At 34.4% G+C, this 19,677-nt stretch overlaps 1 protein-coding gene across 1 annotated transcript in view; it reads left to right on the forward strand.

The window, feature by feature from the left end:
- Nucleotides 1-9,505: 9,505 nt before the first annotated feature.
- The window catches only part of Ptp36E (protein tyrosine phosphatase 36E), a 158,685-nt gene continuing 148,513 nt past the window's right edge, over nucleotides 9,506-19,677 (forward strand). The window contains exon 1 of the mRNA XM_089705177.1: nucleotides 9,506-9,648. The gene's annotated coding sequence lies outside the window, so the exon portion shown is untranslated. The remainder of the gene's footprint in view (nucleotides 9,649-19,677) is intronic.

Consider the following 19,677-nt stretch of genomic DNA (forward strand, 5'->3'; position numbering starts at 1 on the left):
GTAAATGGGCTATCCAACACCGAAATAATTTATCAAATCGGACCAGTACTTCTTGCGCGGTCAAACAAACAAACAAACAAACTCTTCAGCTTTATAATATTATAGTATAGATATGAATTATGGTTCATTTCGTGGCTATAGCTTTAATTGCTAAAAGTCCTTCCTTATTATGAATTTATGATATCGCAAAAGCATTTGGAATCTAGTGGGGCTCAACTAAAATCATTACTTTATCCATGGACCAATATATATCAAGTATATTGGTACATACTTTATCTGCACGGACACAGACATTTTTCATAGGATTCCCTTTGATGGAATGAGGTCAACGGAGCATTTCTGTGAAGGGTCAGTTATTAACGTTTATTGTTGTATTAAAGTAGTAACTGATTGACTGTATAATTTACTATTAACCAGATAGAAGTAAAGTTTTAAAGTACAAGGTGAAAGGTAAGACATTTGAAAAATTTAGACAGGAGCTTCTACTCATGAAACTGAACAACTTTTGTTCTACAACTTTGCTGAATTCGTAGAAAAAAATTTGGACTTTGTATGGAAATCTGTCAGCTGATTAGCGAAGTTTCCTTACAAAGTCCAATTTTTTTTTACGAATTCAGCAATAAAATTAGATTTTAAACATTAGAGTGCTTTACATTTATTAAATAATTTGTTAGTTATGTAAGCTCAATAAAGATTTACTTTATTTCTGCCTTTTCATTTGAACCCAGTCTGACCGTAATTTCTATTCGAAATATTTTGCATTTAAATCACTTTTGAAAAAAAAAAATTGGTTGTCTGTTAAGTCGGTTTACTGACGATAGTTGAACGTGACAACGTCCGATTGTGCTTCTTTGTCGCTCGTTCCGCGCTTTCGCTTGTACTTCAAGACTTACATGGAACGCCTCAGAGCGAGGTAACGCCGCATGACTCATGTTTTTTCGTGCGTGCAGCCGGCTCTATCGAATTATAAGACGTTGTCACGTCAAAAGTCATTATTAACTTATTAAATTATCAGTCCAGACAGAGATGACTTCATAATCCTAACATTTATCACCGTAATCACGTTTTATAGGAATTTGTCTTGACGTGCCGTGACGTATAGTTTTCTTGAAAGGTCAGAGGATAGGGATGCGACCTCCACAACCTCTGCATGGAAAATGGATACCGTTTAATCAAATCTATTAGGAAAGCACTTCGAAAGGGTTAAATTACGACGTGTTTATATGTAATGAACATTTTGGTTAAGGATAGATATTCGATACCTATCTGAACTTGTTTGGAGAGATCTCACCCGAATTAATTTATTTAGGTAAATTAAAGATTTCACATACATGCTATTAGCAATTAATTGTGTTATAATAAAAAAAACATACTCGCACTGAGCGTACAATATTATACAAAGTATCTTAATAATATAATGGTGCAGTTTCCTGCACTATCTATATATCTATTATCTATATACAACTAGCGGTCCGCCCCGGCTTCGCCCGTGGTACATATTTACGTTTTCTCTACATAAGAACCATCCTCGTACTTCAAGGAATATAATAAAAAAAGAATTATCGAAATCGGTTCAGCCGTTCTCGAGTTATGCGCTTACCAACACATTTTGGGATTCATTTTTATATTATAGAGAAGAATAAACATGAGCCGATTAACCATGCCCAGAGTGACGCTACAGCTATTAGTAAGTCAGATTTATTATTATTTGTAGTTTGAGAACTACTGATATTATGAGCTAAGAAAAAAGAAACGTGGACTCCCGAGCGATACCAGATGCTTACTGATAAATAAATAAAACAATAAGTATACCCATTTAAAAAAAAAAACCTATTACTTATCTCCCATAATAGGTATAGGTATCTCCGATAACATATATGTTATCTCCGATAACATAATAATTATACCTATTTAAATAGGAAGAATATACATGAAAACATTATTCGATACATTTTTTTTATATAAAATTCTCGTGTCACAATGTTAGTCTGCATACTCCTCCGAAACGGGTGGACCGATTCTCATGAAATTTTCTGTGCATATCGGGTAAGTCTGAGAATCGGCCAACATTTATTTTTCATATGTACCACGGGCGAAGCCGGGGCGGGCCGCTAGTTTTTTTATATTATTTCTAATTTAAAAGAAGATTTAAATAAACAGGGAAACGTGTGTGTAATGCGATTCTAGCGATTGCTCCCTCAGTGTGTTTTCTTTTAATTTTACTACCTCGCTTGAGTGATTTGAATTAATCAAAAGACATTTTACATATAACGGCGCATATACAGGGTGTCCCACTATTGGTATACTAAGCGCGAAGGAACTTGTAGTTTTAAATACACTGATCACGTAAAAAATACTTAAAAAAAAATTGGGTCCAAAATTTTTTGCTAAATTTTTCCTGAAAATCCATGTTTTCTTCTCTAGCTTCGCGCAGCCGGCATATACTGCTTCTCTAATATGAGCATTTTGTCCATGAAAACATAATCTTAAACGATAGCTCACGTGCTGGTGGCAAAGTTGGGCAGGTTGCTTGTTTTGGGTGTACACATAGAGTTTTAAAAATTCATCTAAGTATTTGAAAAAAAAATGCGTCTGGATTTTTTAAATTATTTTTTACGTACTCAGCGTATGCAAAACTATAACCTCCTTTGAGCTTAGTATACCAACAGTGGGACACCCTGTATATCAAATGAGCGAATGCTCATTCTAACCATACTAAATTATTTTTGTGTAAACAGGCGTAGATTCTTTCGTTGTTTTTAGTGCGTTTGAAATGACTCTATGCAATGTTCTAATACCAAACAACTAACACGAGTTTTAATTTACACTAAAAAAACTCAAAAACTCAAAAAAAATGTTTAATTTACACTAAAAGATCACGAAAGAATGCTCTAGCTCTATGTTCGTTTGATGTAAATGCACCGTCACACGAGTAATTATAAAAAAAAAAATCAACATGCACTAATTCTTAAAAAAAAAAAAAAAGTTATATTATAATATAACTAGCTTTCCGCCCGCGGCTTCGCCCGCTTTGTCTAAAACATAATAAATTATATACTTAAACCTTCCTCTTGAATCACTCTATCTATTAAAAAAAACCGCATCAAAATCCGTTGCGTAGTTTTAAAGATTTAAGCATACATTTGGACATAGGGTCAGAGAAAGCGACTTTGTTTTATACTATGTAGTGATACAGAAGGGTAAGTAGAGAACATTAAAGATTAGTTTCATGTTTTCTGTTGAAAATTCTAGCACTGAAAGCAAGTGCCACATCAGTATGAAATATGTATTTTTTATGCTGCTATTTTCGTATTAATTAAGGAATTTTCCTTGAAAATTAGTAAAAGTTTTCCTGTTTATACGAAACTTTGTAAATATTCGAAGATGTTATTGTGAGATGAGTCTATTTTAATATAGGAAAGTTTGTGGGGATGTCTGTATGTTTGCTATTCTTCCAAGAACAAAAAATACTGGACGGATTTGGTTGAAAATTTATAGTTATTTATGCATCACAATAAATAACACAACAACACATGAGATATGGAAATACTTGATTTTGCAGCAGCTACTTTTAATATAAAACAGTCTTATATATTGAAATACTAGCGGTCCGCCCCGGCTTCGCCCGTGGTGCCTACATATTTAAACTATCCTATCTCTCAAGTTGGATCGAACTGCACATGGTGTGCGAATTTTATTATAATCGGTTAAGTGGTTTAGGAGTCCATTGAGGACAAACATTGTGACACGAGATTTATTAACATTTATGTTTTTATTTCTTAGACAAGTTTCCATAGATTCATTTTTGTATTTTTGTTCTAATTGCAATATATATATATCTTATCATCATCATCTACGTACCTATTTAACTGATCTATTTCATTATTTAGGCGTTCTGTGTGTGGATAGATCGATATTTTCCTCACCACCTGGAATCGAACCCAAGATCACTCAGTTCCAACATAAATCATTAAACAAGGAGGTGATTACGTACCAAAAATGTACACTCATTACCTCTACCCTTATAGAGATAAACTACGATAACATGGCGCGCCTCTCCAAATTACTGTTTCAATGTGTGTAGTGAAATACAAATATTTAAATATTATATTATTATTATTAATAATTCTCTCCATAATACACGGGTACCACCAGAAGGAAGGTACCCGGTCCTTTGGGAGGCTTACGTGGGGACACAGGTCCAACACGCAGAGGCCCTTTAGAGAATTTTAATGTGTTGTGGGACACCAGCCGCAGCCTGCCCATGACTGCACTATAGAGATACAGCCCTGGGCAGTCCGCGGCCGATGCAGGACTATTGCAAGATAAGGGAATAAAATAAACTGGGCTATGGAATGGGATGTTAATGGACCGGAATTAAGGACTATGGAAGACTATGGCACCTGCCTTTCTATAATAATAATAATAATATAATAATAAGCAAAAAATTGTTGGCAGGTGGTGACTCGCCCTCTCACTGTATGGGCCCCCGAAATAAGTCACTGCAATAGTGCGACAAGGGGGCAACATATTGCGAGCAGCTAAGGGTGGAGAGGCGTCCCTGGACTTTAAACTACGATCACGCGCTCCCTGAGGGTCCAGCATCACGTGCCCACTCGCCACTTACGATTCGCATCCACCCTTCGAGCTAAAAGCTCTCGCGACTCCACTCTGGCCGGCCGGTTAAGGCAAGCCAGAGGTGGGGGTCCTGTCCTCGTCAGGCTTCACTCCGACCGGCCGGTGAAGGCAAGCCGGAGATGAAGACAGGGGCCTCCCCCGGGAGCACTCGGTTCCCGCGGGGTCGCTACTCCCCGACACCCCGCCACAAGGTGTCCTGCGGGTTGACTGATTGCACGGGTGGAATATCTATTGTCACGTAAACAATAAATATTCCAACCGTGGGCGATGGGGTCGTCACATCCCTACGCCGTTATTTATAATATTATTATTATTATTTATAATAATATAATAATTAAATTATTAATTTTTATTATTATATTATATTATTATATTATTTATTATGAATTTCACAAATACTTTCAAACGTTTTGAATTTTGGAGGGGCGCGCCATTTTATCGTAGTTTATCTCTACCTTTTTCCGTTACTGAAATAAAAGCTCGATAAAGTAAGTAACATAACAACTTCCCAACTATTCCTTACATCTTCTTCTTTCACACTTAGTTATCTTGTAAAAGGGAAAGTTCTCGTCAATATAATCTATCCATACTAATATTATAAATGCGAAAGTAACTCTGTCTGTCTGTCTGTTACTCAATCACGCCTAAACTACTGAACCAATTTGCATGAAATTTGGTATGGAGATATTTTGATACCTGAGAAAAGACATAGGCTACTTTTTATTGCGAAATATGTACCACGGGCGAAGCCGGGGCGGACCGCTAGTATATATACATATACATATATAATAAATCTGTAGAAGGGTCAATTCTGTACATTGAAAACATTGAAAAAATAAATAGCAGGGGGTGTTACTGGATACCAAACCCAAATATTATGTGATTAAAAAATTTTTTGTCTGTCTGTCTGTCTGTCTGTCTGTATGTGCAGGCATCACGTGAAAACTAACGGTTCGATTTCGATGAAACTTGGTATAATTATACCTTATTATCCTGGGCATAAAATTGGATACTTTTATCCTGGAAAAATACGTAGAAAAAAAATCTTAATATTAATAGAAATATTAAATTATCTCATAGGCCTAGCCGTATTTGGGTCCAATAGACATTTATAAGATGTCATTGTCAGAGTTACTCAAAATGGAGAAATAAACCTTCCACGCGAAGACCGACATTCGCGCGGACGGAGCCGCGGGCGGAAGCTAGTAATAAATAATATTAAACTCTGACGGGTGTAACATTGACTGATCTTTTTACATTGTACCATTGATTCTCTTTTGTGTTCTTTCCCCAATTTTTATGGACGTTATTTCAGCACTATGTTTGTTATCGTCTTATGTTGGTTTTTCCGATAGAGTTTTCGTATTTTTACATTTCTTTGTTTAGTCAATGTATATTATCTATAGTGATAAGACCGCCTATTGTACAATAATACTATTTGCTGTTATTCTTCTTATATTGTTTTATTTGGTGTACAATAAAGAGTTAATTATTATTATTATCTATAGATACTTACATCGAAGCCAAGTGTAAGTAATTAGACTTTAGACTTAAGTACATATATAGAATTATATACACACTAGTATGTGTATGGTCCGCCCCGGCTTCGCCCGTGGTACCTACATGTTTAAACTATCGAACTGCACATGGGGTGCGAATTTTATTATAATCGGTTAAGTGGTTTAGGAGTCCATTTGTGACACGAGATTTATATATTATACTAGCGGTCCGCCCCGGCTTCGCCCGTGGTACATATTTACGTTTTCTCTACATAAAAACCATCCTCGTACTTCAAGGAATATAATAAAAAAAGAATTATCGAAATCGGTTCAGCCGTTCTCGAGTTATGCGCTTACCAACACTTTTTGCGATTCATTTTTATATATAAGAAGATTAAGATGATACCTACCTATACTAACAGTTCGAAAGTACCAATCCATATTAGATTAATGAATTATGTAAATATCTACTACGGATAAAACAAAAAAACATACAGGTTAGTATTTTCAGGTGTTTCATTTAAGATGATTATCATAGTCTGCTCGTCACCAAGTTCGCTGTCAAGTGTTCCAGACGACAGGATTAATAATGAATGAATAAAAGTATAGAACACTAGCTTCCGCCCACGACTTTGTACGTGCATCCCCGTTTTTGCCCGTTCCCGCAAGAATTTCGGGAAATCCTTTCTTAGCGGATGCCTACGTCCTAACATCTACCTGCATGCCAAATTTCAGCCCGATACGTCCAGTGGTTTGGGCTGTGCGTTGATAGATCACTATATCAGTCACCTTAAAGAATTAAATTCTTAGTACAGGATAAAATGAAGTTTTAAACTCGTCTCTTTTCGGCCAGGGATTACAAACATAACTTATCTTAAGGATAATTAAATTATTTCTGTTTTTTAAACAAATTTTTTCTATTTGTGAACCAAATTTAAACAAATCTCAAAACTAGATCAACGAATCTGACATTTTTGGCTCTAATCCGCCATGTTGGCATCAAGCTTCCCAAATTTATGGAAACAATTGAAATCGAAAAATATGTTCCAAATTTCAGTTAAATTTATTCGAAGCTGATCTTTGAATAATCACTGAATGCTTTTAATTCCCTTCATTTTTTTATTCGTATATCGCTTGTATATCGTATTCGAATGATATATTGTAGCACGGATATAATAACTATTAATATAAAAAAAATATCCCATCTTATCCTATCCTCCTAATATTATAAATGCGAAAATCTTTCACGCAAATACTACTGAACCGATTACAATGAAATTTAGCAACCATTTAGAGGGTAACTTGGATATAGGATAGGTTATAGGACATATGATAGGTTTTATCCCGGAATTCCCACGGGAACGGGAACTATGCGGGTTTTTCTTTGAAGACGCGGGCAATGCTGCGGGCGGAAAGCTAATGTTATATTACATGCTTGCAATTCAAAATCGCTCATAGCAATAGCGTATCAATTTTATTCGGAATCATTAAGAAACTGAAGAATAAATAGTAGGTATTACGATTTAATCATCACTACATAGTATAAAACAAAGTCGCTTTCTCTGTCACTATTTCCCAATGTCCCTTTGTATGCTTAAATCTTTAAAACTACGCAACGGATTTTGATGCGGTTTTTTTAATAGATAAGTGATTCAAGAGGAAGGTTTTAGTATATAATTTATTAGGTTTTAAACAAAGCGGGCGAAGCTGTGGGTGGTAAGCTAGTACTCTATAATTTATTCTGTAGCTGTAAAATCAATGAGGCACTATAGGATTAAAATTGATAGGAATTTAAACATGAGTATAGTATAATAAAATCTATGATTATTAACTGAGCTTTCATAAAATGTGCTAAAATTTTCTCTGAAACATTATATGAAGTTTCTGTCCCAAATACCCGAAGCAGAGCGAAGTATCAAGGGTCTTAAAACATAATAAGTTATTAGTGACATTTTGTTAATAAAATGTTTCTTAGTTGTATAACATTTAGGTATTTTGATGTCTCTCTTTTTATAAACGTATACGTTTATGAGAAAAGTGTGATCTTAATGAAAAGGTTTAAAGGCCGCCTGTTTTCCCTATACCTTTATGAAACCTATACCTTTATGAAATAGTTTTACCCGCAGTGCTCCGCTCCTTTTGGTCTTAGCGTGATGATATATAGCCTACTTGCTTTCCGCCCGCGGCTTCGCCCGCGTTTTCAAAGAAAAACCCGTTCCCGTAGGATTTCCGGGATAAAACCTATCCTATGTCCTTTCTCGGGTATCAAAATATCTCTATACCAAATTTCATGCAAATTGGTTCAGTAGTTAAGGCGTAATTGAGTAACAGACAGACAGTTACTTTCGCATTTATAATATTAGTATGGATTATAGCCTTCCATGATAAATGGGCTATCTAAGACCGAAAGAATTTTTCAAATCGGACCAGTAGTTAATGAGATTAGCGCGTTCAAACAAACAAACTCTTCAGCTTTATTATATACATAATATAATATATATTCGGAGAAACTATCTCAGCAACGCTTTAATAAGAAATGCATTAAAAACTCTATAAAAAGCTCATTTGCACATGTATTCTACAGAAAATTCCAATAAAATCAATCGATAACAGTTTTGATATGGTGATTCAGAATATAGGCTAATTGATAATTATAAATCTCCAACGTATTAGTGAAACAATCCCCGTTAAAAATACTTCAAGCCGTGTGTTGCCAATTGTTCTGTTGCGTCATCATTTTACGCGTTTACCATGTTACCATAAATATAGTTTGACATTATGTATAAATAGCTGAGCAATGAGTACGCATCAGTGCTTGAAGGGTCTGTTGTCTGCTCTAACAGATTATTGCTCTATGGACATATAAAAGGAATGTTATGTATTTGTTTATGTTGTTGTGTTTTGAATGCAATATTTTTAGTTTTATGAAATAACATGTTGTTTGAAACGAAACTGTAATGAACAGATGCTACAACGATAAATGTTATTAGATTGAAATGAATATAAAGGTTATTTCAGTGCTCGTTATCTGTATCTCTATCAAATTACTTACAAAACATTAGAATGGTTACAAAGACATAACAATTGAGTTAATTTCAATAGCTATTTACCAAAGAAAATCTCTACTATTCAACATACAAAGCAAAAACCGTCTACTTCAACAATTACCTTTCTCAAAACCTTGTATGACAATGGATAAATCCATTACATATTTATTCGCCTTAACAATTACTGAAACCGTCAAGAAAATTTCAATAGATATCGCATCGTCGCGGCGATTATCCATTAAATAAATTTTTGTCATGATAAGGCGCGGGGCGGGCGGCGCCCGGCGCCGTTGGGACGCCCAGTCTCCGCCGATCTCTCGACCAGTTGTCACGCGCCGCTCCACATTCGTAGCTTCGCTAATTTTACACGCCACTTCTCTTCTACACTCCTCATACAGTTCAATAGTGTTTTGTGCTTTATCATCCAGTGTTCCATCCTCCAGCTACGCCAAACCCAACCTTCCGTAAGTACACTCTCCAAGACAATTTTGAATCTTATTAACCATCTGACGTTACGGCCATTTTATAGGACGTCCAACCTTGAAACGTTCGTTTGTATTTTGGTCATCGTACCTATCATATGGTGGATTCTGAGCTGTCATTGATGTTACTATGACTGATGAAAATGTTTGACTCTTGGGCGTTGAGGGCGAGCGCCGTAAACGTATTACGAGCAGTCACTAATTTATGTCAAGGTAAACGAATTTGTTATTACAATTAAGAATGTTTGGAAGAAACAAACCTTGGTCGGTTAGAGAAAATCGCCAGGTATAAGAATAAAGTGAAATCTTATTTATATAATATCTTTAGCATTGATAATCGCTGCTTGAAAGCGAGTCTTTTGGTATGTTATCAAGAATTTCAGTCATCTGGTATGGGAGAGAGATTAACGTCTCATTCATTAAAACGTCATTATTGCATTCGGAAATGGTATTTATATACCTACCTACCTACAGATACATACACTATAATGAAATATTTTGAAGGCTAACATAACAACAAATTATAACAACTCAAATAATCTATCTCCTCAGGGAACAGTATTCATTTAATAATATACACATAGATAGAAAATAGACTTTCAGCAAATGAAGCACGCCCATTACCCATGCCCAATAAATAGTATAAATATTTATACCTATAAATTTGTATGAATATAAAAAATAACAATCTAGTAAATAAACATTTAATACACGTATTTTTAAATAAATGAATGTCATCTTTGAGAAACTAGTCTTTAATATTTTCCTTTGAGAGTTCGGCTCGGTGTCTCAATAGAGAAACTTAATGAATATTTAAGAAATGCTTTTTAATTTAGTCCTAATTTGAGACAGCTGTGACGGGCCTGAAAGATTAACCGTTGTAATTGGAAAGAAAATCAATAATGTCATTTATTACGTTTTAGATAAAACCAAATAAAAATAAAATTATGTAGCAGTACTAACAATAAATCTCTATAATTTTCCTTTGCTTTTCCTTGTATGTCATACTAATACGAATATATGGTGAAGAATTCTGAAAGATCTCACAACAACCTTAGAACCGCTCCTGTAACGAAACTTTCTATGAAGTATACGAAATTTATTCCAAAAACCCATTAGTTATATAATTGTATAAATCGCGTTTGATTCTGAAATTAAACCTATTAACTGTGTTTTCCATTATATGCTGAATTCATATAGGTACTTTCATATATATAAGCTATACTAGTGGTCCGCCCCGGCTTCGCCCGTGGTACCTACATGTATCCTATCTCTCAAGTTGGATCGAACTGCACATGGTGTGCGAATTTTATTATAATCGGTTAAGTGGTTTAGGAGTCCATTGAGGACAAACATTGTGACACGAGATTTATATATATTAGGATATTACTCCGTTATAAGTTATATTAGGGTGTTATTGGTATTTTATTTAAAAATTCCATTACGTATCTTATTGAAGTCATAAAACAGAAGTTAGTGACGTCATCTATATCATAGATGTAGTATATTTATAAATATAGATTTAACCCATATGATTGGTTTAAAAATAACCTCCAGTAAAATTTCTTCAGTATTTTAAATATTATGAAATCGTTCTCTATTAAAATTATGCAAATAGTAGGTGGAATTTTCCTAGTTTCATAACGGAAATTTTATATGATTGAGGAATTAAGAACACACTAATTGAACTTGCAAATACCAAAACATTATACACTGTTTGTACAAGGAAAATAAGCTAAAACTTATGTAGAGTATACCAGAGACTCTACAATATATGTTTTTTAATTAATTGTTTTACCATATTATAAGACATATAATATTTATTTAGGGGTTACAGCCTTATATTCCTTGAAAGATTTGATCATTTCAAAAACAATATAATAGCACATTTTTTAGTACATAAGTGTACCTGTACAAGAAAAGTAAATAATAACGTTTAAATTATCGTGTGAACTATGCTACACTACTTTCTGAGAATTTAAAGCTAATATTTTGTTTTTAATAGCTATTAATTAACAAGGACTAAATTCAGGATGAGTCAATTTTGATCTGTCAATTATGAAATACCTTCATCAAATACCCAAATCAGTTCAGGAGTTCAGAAGTTATGAAGGCAAAAATACAATCACACAAATACAAATTTACAAATACAACGTTTATAAGTCATTTCTAGTATAGAACAAAAAATCTATTTAGTTGAAGATCGACTATCAAAACGAAGCCAAAATAACTCAAAACCAGGTGCTTTTTCAATTTATTTAATAAACCAGTCTCTCCAGGTCCAAAGTTTTTATATTACTAGATTAAGTTCACATTTCTAGACTAGAGAGAGAACACATAGTCATTGATGCGCACGGAAATTGGCTGGCTCGCGTCGGTCGCACTTCCTACCATGGAAACGTGGAGAATTTTCTGGAAACTACACGTGGAATTGGACTTTATATGGGTTTTGTTTAATTCGGAGTATTGTGTGCGTGTGTGTGTACAAATTATACAGAATTTTTTTTATTCTTAAAGAATTGTTTCTATCTTTAAATTATTCATCTTTATGTAGTACTAGCGGTCCGCCCCGGCTTCGCCCGTGGTACATATTTACGTTTTCTCTACATAAAAACCATCCTCGTACTTCAAGGAATATAATAAAAAAAGAATTATCGAAATCGGTTCAGCCTTTCTCGAGTTATGCGCTTACCAACACATTTTGCGATTCATTTTTATATATAAGAAGACTAGCGGTCCGCCCCGGCTTCGCCCGTGGTACATATTTACGTTTTCTCTACATAAAAACCATCCTCGTACTTCAAGGAATATAATAAAAAAAGGATTATCGAAATCGGTTCAGCCGTTCTCGAGTTATGCGCTTACCAACACATTTTGCGATTCATTTTTATATATAAGACTAGCGGTCCGCCCCGGCTTCGCCCGTGGTACATATTTACGTTTTCTCTACATAAAAACCATCCTCGTACTTCAAGGAATATAATAAAAAAAGAATTATCGAAATCGGATCAGCCGTTCTCGAGTTATGCGCTTACCAACACATTTTGCGATTCATTTTTATATATAAAGACTAGCGGTCCGCCCCGGCTTCGCCTGTGGTACATGTTTACGTTTTCGCTACATAAGAACCATCCTCGTACTTCAAGAAATATAATAAAAAAAGAATGATCGAAATCGGTTCAGCCGTTCTCGAGTTATGCGCTTACCAACACATTTTGCGATTCATTTTTATATATAAGAAGATAGAAGAAGATGTATATGATGTTTAAGCTGTATATTGTGGTCTAAGGTTCGTTATCAACTATTTTTTTAAAACTATCTGATTACAATTGTCTTATTTTACTTCCATCTCGAGTGGCAACTTCATTTGTGGTAAATTTAATTTATAAACTATTCCACACTAATAGTTAACAGCTATTATTTATCACCAATGACATTAATTATACACTTATTCAAAACATTGTATTGAACCAAAACAACTAATTCTCGCGTAAGTCCATTTCACGGTATTTTGGATAATCCAATAATAATTATTGGATACGCATCAACAGTGCATTGATTATACGAAAACACTAAATCAGTAAAAGTCTTTTAGAGAGAATTTCAGATAAAATTCTCTATGAATTTTGAAACTTAAGTGCATCGGTTGGTGATAAACCTACATTCAATGCACGTAGTATTTACGTGCGTTGGTTTGAAGTTTTAAAGTGCCTTACAGAAGAATAAATTTGTATTTGTCTGTTACATTTATAGAGATAGCAGATTCGTATAGAAACAAGGTAGGCAATCAATCGAAAACAAAACGAATGCGACGATCTAGTATCAAGAACAAAGGCTCTATCTTTTGTATGGAAGATTATTATAATTTTAAACTCAAACTCAAACTCAAACATTTATTTATTCAATTAGACTTCTTCGAGAACCACTTTTGAAACGTCAATACATATTTTTAAAATTTACCACCGATTCGGAAAGCAGTAGCTTTAAAAAGTTAAATTTTAAAATTATTGTAATTTTAAAGTACAAAAACATGATTACGTGTTCTGGGTATTGAAAAATGACAACCTCTTTTGATCATTCGGTTAGAAATTCTACAAATTATCATGAGAATTTCTGGAAAAGCCTTTGCTGTTTTCTATGTATATAAAGTTCAATATTTTTGCGTCTGTAAGTATTTGGTATGTTTTTAATATCACATTCAAGATAAAAAAGACTCTATTATAGAATAGTTTTTTTATAAAATAAAATAATATAGAATAGTTTTTCATTATACAACATTTTGTCTCATCTTTCTCTCAAGTATATTTTCCTTTCAATGAGGTATATTATATACTACAACATATCCACAGTTCGGTTTAATTATCCAAAAAGGATGCAATTTGGCTGAATGCCCTAAATCCCGGGGTAATTACCCACAAACGCTAAGAAACCGGGGATTTCGAGAGCACTACGTACAAGATGTTGGATTAAATCGTGAACTAAGACAATTCGACGCCAGTATTTATTTTATAATTATATTTTAATGGGAAAGACATAGTGAAAAATAAAAATGTAGGAATCAACTATAAGATTTAATGCTAATTATAATGATTAACTCATAAATTAAGCAAGCTCATAAATTAGATAAAGAGGGTATTCTGATATTTTTTTTTATTTCTACTGTCCTAAATATAGGACAGTAGGCTTATCTGGGTTAAGCAAAAATAAATAACTCCTCTAATATTTTAAGTTTGTATTAAGTAGTACACTTACCTCCAGAATATTGAAAACTATAACCTAATACGATTATTTTTTCCTTTTTAAAAGACGTTTAGTAAGTGAAGGAATTTCCATTTTAGCCACAGTACCTATTAATAATGTTATTTTATATCGACAATATCACTCATATACGAACTATTTAATAGCGACATGTAGCAAGATGTGTGTTAGGTTTAGATATGTTCGGTTTTTAAAATATAGTTTTCATTCCTTGTCTGTCCATCAAGCGTTTTATTTTATTAGAGGTTATGGGCCCAGATTTTTTAGTTGAAAATGACGACGAATTATCTTGTTAGTGTGCCTAAATTGAAAGGACGTGAAAACTACAGCGAATGGGCTTTTGCGGCTGAGAATTTTCTGGTGCTGGAGGGATTGTCTGATTGCATCAAGTCGGAGACTGTACCAGCAGAAATAGGAGCAGCAGGTGACGCGAAAACCAGAGCTAAGCTGATCATGACAATAGATTCGTCGCTTTATGTGCATATAAAAAGTGTACAAACGACACATGAGCTGTGGAAGAAATTGAAGAACCTATTTGATGACTCAGGATTCACGAGAAGAATCAGTTTGCTGAGGAGTTTGATTTCAATACGACTCGAAAATAGTGCTTCAATGACTTCGTACGTGACACAAATCATTGAAACAAGCCAAAAATTAAGCGGTACGGGCTTTAATATCAATGATGAGTGGGTCGCATCGCTTTTGTTAGCGGGATTAACAGAAAAATATTCCCCTATGATAATGGCGATTGAGCATTGCGGCATACCATTGACATCAGACGCCATTAAAACAAAATTATTGGACATGGAAGAAAGTGGAAATGGCAAAAACAGTAGCGCTTCCAATTCCAGTGGAGCATTTGCGAGTTATAAGATGAAACGGAATGTTGGTAACACTGAACAAATGTCAAACTTGTCAAAGTCAAAACCAAAAGTCATTAGATGCTACAAATGTAAACAAACAGGACATTATCGCAATCAGTGTACATTTTCGGACAAAAATGCGTCGAATACAAATAAAAATGAACGCACAAGAAGTAACGCGTTTAGCGCCGTGTTCCTGAATGGTGAATTTTGTAAAAGTGACTGGTATATTGACTCCGGGGCGAGTGTTCATCTTACCGCGAACGAAGAATGGTTGTCAAATGTGTCGCGAGATGTTATGATCAAAGAAATTGTCGTGGCAAATAAAGATAAAATACCAGTAGTATGTACTGGAGATGTGCAGATTACGACAAAGACGCATGCCTGTGAATACGATATTACAGTGGAAGATGTATTATGCGTGCCGAAGTTGACTACAAATCTGTTGTCTGTTAGTCAACTTATATCAAAAGGAAACAAAGTTTCATTCAACAATAATGGATGTCAGATTTTCAATCAAGCAGGAGTATTAGTGGCTACAGCGAGTCTGTTGAATGGTGTGTATAAACTAAACATGCCTGAGTGTTGTTCATCGGCTGCAGTGATGGTGTCCAGTGAAGTTTGGCATCGACGTCTAGGTCATGTCAACAGCCAGTATTTGAACAAGATGCAAGATGCTGTACAGGGATTGACACTTGATAGTAAGACTGATATATCAAAGTCATCATGTGTTGCATGCTGTGAGGGGAAGCAGAGCCGCTTACCTTTTCCCAAAGAAGGTAACAGAAGTACTGAGTTGCTACATATTGTGCATACTGATCTCTGCGGACCAATGGAAAACCTATCTCTAGGTGGTTCTAGATACTTTATGCTGTTCATAGACGATTTTAGTCGTATGACATACATTTATTTTTTGAAAAGTAAAGATGAGGCATTAACATGTTTTCAACAGTATAAAGCAGAGGTTGAGAATCAACTTAATTGCAGCATAAAGATCTTGAGAAGTGACAACGGGACAGAATTCTGCAACAGTAAGTTTGACAATTTTTTGAAGTCGCATGGGATCGTACATCACAAAACGAACCCATACACTCCCGAGCAGAATGGCCTCTCGGAACGATATAATCGGACTGTCGTTGAGAAAGCCAAGTGTCTACTGTTTGATGCAGGTCTCGAGAAAAGGTTTTGGGCAGAGGCGGCACACACAGCAGTGTACTTACAGAACAGGACTGTGACCGCATCATTAAATTATAAAACTCCTTTCGAGATATGGACAGGCAGAAAGCCTGATGTAAGTCATCTTCGTGTTTTCGGTAGTACAGTCATGGTACATGTGCCGAAACAAAAGAGATTAAAGTGGGACAGAAAGTCTGATAAATGTATCCTTGTCGGCTATTCCAATGAGGTCAAAGGGTACAGAATTTACAACCCGAAGACTAATGCCATTACTACCAGTCGAGATGTTATAGTGTTGGAGAAGATGGAGACAGAGAGTGATCTGAAGGTACAGGAAAATTGTTCAGATGAAGTGAATATGGTTCCAGTGGAGGAAAAAGACTTGACACCTCAGGAAGATTCACTTGAACAATCAGAGAGCTCGAACACAGATGACAGCAGTGAACTATATGTACCTTGTGAAGAAGACACATTAGATAGCTCTGAGACTGGTACAACAGACAGTGAAGACTCCATTATATTGAACAATGTCAACATAATATCTGGTCCCCGGCGTAGGCAGCAGCCAGACAGATATGGATTTGCAAGTGCTTGTATAAAAGATGACAACATGTTCATGGATGAGATATCCTTGCAGGAAGCTTTGGAAGGTCCAGAGAAAGAACATTGGTTAGCGGCAGTACAGGATGAGCTACAGTCATTCGAGAATCATAGTGCATGGGAACTCGTAGATGTACCAAAAGATGGTACTATAGTGCAGTGCAAGTGGGTGTTACGAAAAAAGTACGATAGTGAAAACAATGTGCGTTATCGTGCTCGTTTGGTCGCAAAGGGCTTCACCCAAAAATATGGTGTAGATTACACAGAAACATTTTCGCCTGTAGTGAGACATACAACCCTTCGACTATTATTTGCATTGTCTGTAAAGTTAGGTATGGATGTTCACCATTTAGATGTCAAGACTGCTTTCTTGAATGGTGATTTAGAGGAAACCATTTACATGAAAATGCCAGATTGTTATAATAGTAGTAGTTCAGATCATAAAGTATTGAAACTTAAAAAGGCCATTTATGGACTTAAGCAAGCCTCTAGAGCTTGGAATAAAAAGGTTGATAATTGTTTGATCAGTAATGGTTACAAAAGGTCAAAAATAGAACCATGTATGTATACAAAGAATATTAATAATTGTAAGACCATTGTGACAGTCTATGTTGACGATTTCTTTATATTTTCCAATGATATAATTGAAACTAATAACTTGAAACAGATTTTGTCTAATAATTTCAGCATTAAGGACTTAGGTGAAGCTAAATTATGTCTTGGAATGAATGTAACCTTCAATAAAGATAAAGGATATGTAACTCTGAGTCAGGAAGCTTATATTGATAAACTTTTAAGCAGATTTAATTTAAGTGATTGTAAGACTGTTGATACTCCGATGGAGGTCAAATTAAATGTAAATAAAGGTCCAGTAGGGGCAAATAGTCATGTGCCCTATCAACAACTAATTGGTAGTTTGATGTACTTGTCAGTCTTAACTAGGCCAGATATTAGTTACTTTATAAATTTATGTTGCTTCTTGGCATAGTTTGTATAGAATAATTTTGTATATGATTGTTTAGTGAATATTGTGATAAGTAGGGGTGTTATTTTATATCGACAATATCACTCATATACGAACTATTTAGTAGCGACATGTAGCAAGATGTGTGTTAGGTTTAGATATGTTCGGTTTTTAAAATATAGTTTTCATTCCTTGTCTGTCCATCAAGCGTTTTATTTTATTAGAAATAATTTAAAAATTACAACCCCGACTTCGAATAGAGAGAATAAATTCATATCACACACTTTATGATTTAATTCCGAAGTTATTATAGTTAAATGGGTCTGAAAACGTCGTTGTCATGAAAAATATATTCAACTAGCGGTCCGCCCCGGCTTCGCCCGTGGTACATAATATTTACGTTTTCTCTACATAAAAACCATCCTCGTACTTCAAGGAATATAATAAAAAAAGAATTATCGAAATCGGTTCAGCCGTTCTCGAGTTATGCGCTTACCAACACATTTTGCGATTCATTTTTATATATAAGATTTAACACGGATAAGCTATGCGAACGTAAGCTAAAAACTGACAAAAGAATTTGCATTTCATTACGATTTACATCGCTCTTTCGGGATTTTATGATTCCGTGCGTTTCTACTGCTGATTTATAAAAACATTTATGAGCTAGATAAGGGAATGTTTAATAGAAATCACTTTAAGTTATAGCTATTCGTTTCGGATGTATGATAATATTGTTTGGTCTATAGAATCTCGATTTGAATATAAAATATAGTCTTGTTGTAACTGAAAGGATTTTAATGATTTTTGGTTTGTTCGATTTAGATTAAGATAGTACCTTAATTGTAACTAATTTGAAAATATTACAAAACTAAATAACTTTTAAATCTGTCTTAACTAAATATACGGGCCGGAACTAGGGCAAGAAGATAGTACCTATGCCATAAATATCTGTATATGATTTGTAGCATTTGTAGTTCTGTTTATTCATAATAAAAGAAAATGCATCGTGCTTTTAAATATTATGATCAATTGTACCTATAAAAGTTTTGATAATTATTAGAAATAACGATAATCAAAACTGCCTAATTGCAAGGTCATCTAACACGTTAAAATATATCTGATGTATAAAGCAATTAAAATATTTTACAGTAAATTGTAAAACAGAACCGCAAGCCACAATCACGTCGACTTTGCAAATCAGTGTGATAATACCGGCCCTTTCCCATCGGATTAGGATACGGTTTTTATATTTACTGGAATATAAATAACATATTAGAATCACTTTTAGTATAATTGATATTTTTAATTAAAAAAAATGGCCAAGAACACCTAGACTACGTAGTTACGTATAGTATAATATGTAAGTGCTAACACTTACACAACGAAAATAAACATAAAAACACATAAATTTTAGTAATATTTAATTAATTATTATTATACCAATAACAAGCTTTCCTCCTGGCTTCTCTCACGTAGCCTAAAAATTAACAAATTATACCTTCCTAGATAATCACACTTTCCATTTGTGAAAATATAATGAAAATCGTAGTAGTTGTTTCTGATCAGCACGAACAGACACAGAACAGACAGATGATACAGAGTCAGTATATTGACGCTATGGTATAGTATATTGTTGGATATGTATGT

Source organism: Colias philodice, chromosome 16 (genome assembly GCF_061535455.1).
Source record: "Colias philodice isolate Cphi_HAF_F1 chromosome 16, ilColPhil1 Martin Lab GWU primary, whole genome shotgun sequence".
Classification (NCBI taxonomy): domain Eukaryota; kingdom Metazoa; phylum Arthropoda; class Insecta; order Lepidoptera; family Pieridae; genus Colias; species Colias philodice.